Source organism: Neopelma chrysocephalum, unplaced genomic scaffold (genome assembly GCF_003984885.1).
Source record: "Neopelma chrysocephalum unplaced genomic scaffold, ASM398488v2 Primary Assembly neopelma1_69, whole genome shotgun sequence".
NCBI lineage: Eukaryota > Metazoa > Chordata > Aves > Passeriformes > Pipridae > Neopelma > Neopelma chrysocephalum.
This window is the reverse complement of record NW_020897729.1, coordinates 12,374,495-12,377,773: the sequence shown is the minus strand read 5'-3', so window position 1 is coordinate 12,377,773 and position 3,279 is coordinate 12,374,495.

Here is a 3,279-nt window from a genome sequence, read left to right as displayed (position 1 = left end):
CCAAAGCTGATGCTTCAATAAAGCAGGAATAGCTTGAGAAGTCCCATTCAATGAAAGAACAGGAGAGCTCTTAACCCATTGAAGCCTGCCTGCTGGATGACTCCCCTGAGCAAAGGCTGGGGTTAATATACCCCTAGCTGTGCCCACCTCCCTTCCCATGAGGCCCCAGGGAAAGGGAGGAACCCAATCCCACAAGGTATAAAAGCTCTGAGAGCAGCAGTATATGGTTTTTATCTGTGATTTAAAATTGGGATGGGTAAAGAGCCTGATAGAGAAAAGGACTCTTAATGCAAACAGGTATGATCCTTAGCATTGGGTTTAGTATTCGAATTTGTATTTGGGATTATAATTTGTAAGAAAATGAGGGCCGTTCCCCCCTGGAAAGAAAGCCTATAGCTTTTGGGTGTCAGGTGTGGGTGGGAAAACTTTCTATATGTATGGAAAGGGTTTTGTTAGCTTACCGGAGCCCTGCACTGAAACCGTACCTGACTCACAAAGGCTAGAGCCTTTCTTTCCTGGGGGAAAGGGTGTCGGTTGCTTTGGGAGCCCAGCAACGAAACAGCAGGTCTAACTCCCTAAATTAACATGGATGAAGTCCTCTCCCCGCACAGCTCCTCCACTCGCAGAAGGCAGGAATCCCCGGTGCAAAAGGTCCCCCACGGTGCCCGGGGGTGTGTCCGGAGCCCCTCAGAGCCCCCCTCCCGGCCCAGGACACACGGGCTGTGTTCCTGCCCTTCCTGGCAGGCGCGCCTCCCTACCTGGAGAAGCCTCGCCCGGCGCCGAGTGATGGCTGCGCGGCTGAAGCGCTGCGGGGGGGTGGCGCCGGGGGCTGGAGCGGCGGGGGCTGGAACGGAATGGAGAGGGCTGGAGAAGCGCGGCGGGGGCGCGGGCTGGAGAAGCGCGGCGGGGGCTGGGGGCGCGGGCTGGAGAAGCGCGGCGGGGGCTGGAGAAACGCGGCGGGGAGTGGAGCGGCGGGGGCTAGAGAAACGCGGCGGGGAGTGGGGCAGCGCGGCGTGACTGCGTCCTACCTGCAGGAGCTGCAGGGCAAGGGTGAGCCTGGCGGTACCGGAACGAGGTGCGGGGGGGCCCGGAGGGAGCCCCGGGGATGCCGCGACCCTGCCGCGGTGCTGGGCTGAGCCCCCGGGGCTCCCGGGGTGCTTCGCGACCGGGGATATAGAGTGAGGTAGTAACGAGAATCAGGAAGTGCTTCCACGGACCCGCGCCCAGTTCGGTGGCTGTGCCGAGGTTTGAACAGGGAAAGAACCGCTGTCCTGCAGTGAGGACCAGGGAAATGGCCTTACCATGAGACTGGGGAGATTCAGATTAGAGATTAGGAAAAAATTGGGTGGTCACGCATTGGAATAGGTAGCCCAGGGAGGTGGTGGAGTCACCGTTGCTGCAGGTGTTCAAGAGGAGTCTGGATCTGGCGTTGGGCGACAGTTTAGGGGTTACAGTGGCAGTGTTTAGTAATAGTTAGACTGTGATGCCAAAAAACCCGGTCTGAAAGACTACTCAGACACTTTTGTATCTTTAAACAACAAGGTATTTCTTTATTCGATGTTGGGAACAAGGGCTGAACCTCAGGCTATCAGGTGCAGTTTGTGGGCTAGCCTGACAGTCCATGGGCAGCAAGAGCTCTGTACTGGCACCTTTTATCTAGAAGGCATCTTTATCCATATTCAATTTTGGGACCTGGACTGGCAATTTCAGCTCAGAGCTCCAAAAAACAAACGACAGCATTTTCTCCCAGATAAGAAAGTGTTTATCTTTTGCTTGTTAGGTGCAATTGTTGGGCCAGCCTGGGCACTCCACAGGCTGTAAGAGCTTTCTGTGGTGGCATCATTGATCTGGGAGGAATCTTCATCCATATTCAATTTTGGCAGCTGGACTTCCAATTTCGGCTCTAGGATTCCTGCAAGGTAACCTCAGCCCTTTTTCCCCAGAAAGAAAACTCTGACCTTCATGGTTTCAGGTGCAGTTGGTGGGCCAGCTAGGGCACTCCATAGGCAGCAAGAGCTCTCTGTCCTGGCATCTTTTGTCTGGGAGGAATCTTCGTACTCAATTTTGGGAATCGCACTGGCAGTTGCAGCGAAGGGTTGAAAGATGTGAACAACAGCCCTTATCCCCAGGAGAGAAAGCCTGGAACTTTTGGCTATTAGATGCAGTTGATAGGCCAGCCTGGGCACTCCATAGGCAGCAAGAGCTCTCTGTCCTGGCACCTTTTGTCTGGGAAGAATCCTTGTTCATATTCAATTTTGGGAGCGAGACTGGCAGTTGCAGCACAGCATTCCTGAAAATCAACAACACCCCTTTTCCACAGGAAAAGAAGCACTTACTGTTGCAGGATTCAAATTGTGAACAATTTCCATTGCATTTCTGTAGGCCTTGCTTGACATGACTAGAAGCTGTAAGCTGTAATGTTTATGCTTATAGACTGTGTGAAAATATGCAATGTTTATACTTGTTACCTGTGTGTCTAATTATAAGGTTTGAGAACATAGTATGTTTAGAGCAAGAAAGCCTTGAGAAAGTATAGATAGGAGTGCACCTGCAGATTTCAGAAAGTTCCTAATTATGAAGGCCTCTACATGCCAAGTATGACTTCAGATCGCACGGACAGAACATCAGGTCCAATGAACTGGAGACATGAGGCACGTGTACAGACTGAGCTATCCAATCACCTTGTTGTAAGCATGTGCCCAAAACAAACTAAACTGTATAAAAGTTGACTTAATTAAATAATAAATTGAACATATGGCTGACCACATTGGCCTGTATGCCTTATGTTTATGCCCCTCCATCAATAACTTACTCTTTTTATTTCAGGTGCAGTTGGTGGGCCAGCCCTGGCAGTCCTTAAGCAGCAAGAGCTTTCTGGTGTGGTACCTTTGGTCTGGGAGGAATCCTCGCCTGTATTCAATTTTGGGACTCGGACTTCCAATTTCGGCTCCAGGATTCCTGCAAGGTAACGTCAGCCTGTTCTCTCAAGAAACAAAGTGCTTACCTTTATGGTTTCAGGTGCAGGTGGGACGGGGGTCATTGGGGAGGGACTGGGGTCATTGGGGAGGGACTGGGGACCGTGGCACTGGGGGCACTGGGATAAGAGTGAGATGTGCTGGGGAGGGACTGAGGGCACTGGAGAGGGGCTGGGGGCACTTGGGGGAACTGGGCTGGGCCTGGGATTCTCTGGGGAGGGACTGGAGGCACTGAGATAGGACTGAGAGGCACTGGGGAGGCACTAGGACACACTGGGGCACCACTGGGATGGGACTGAGGTCA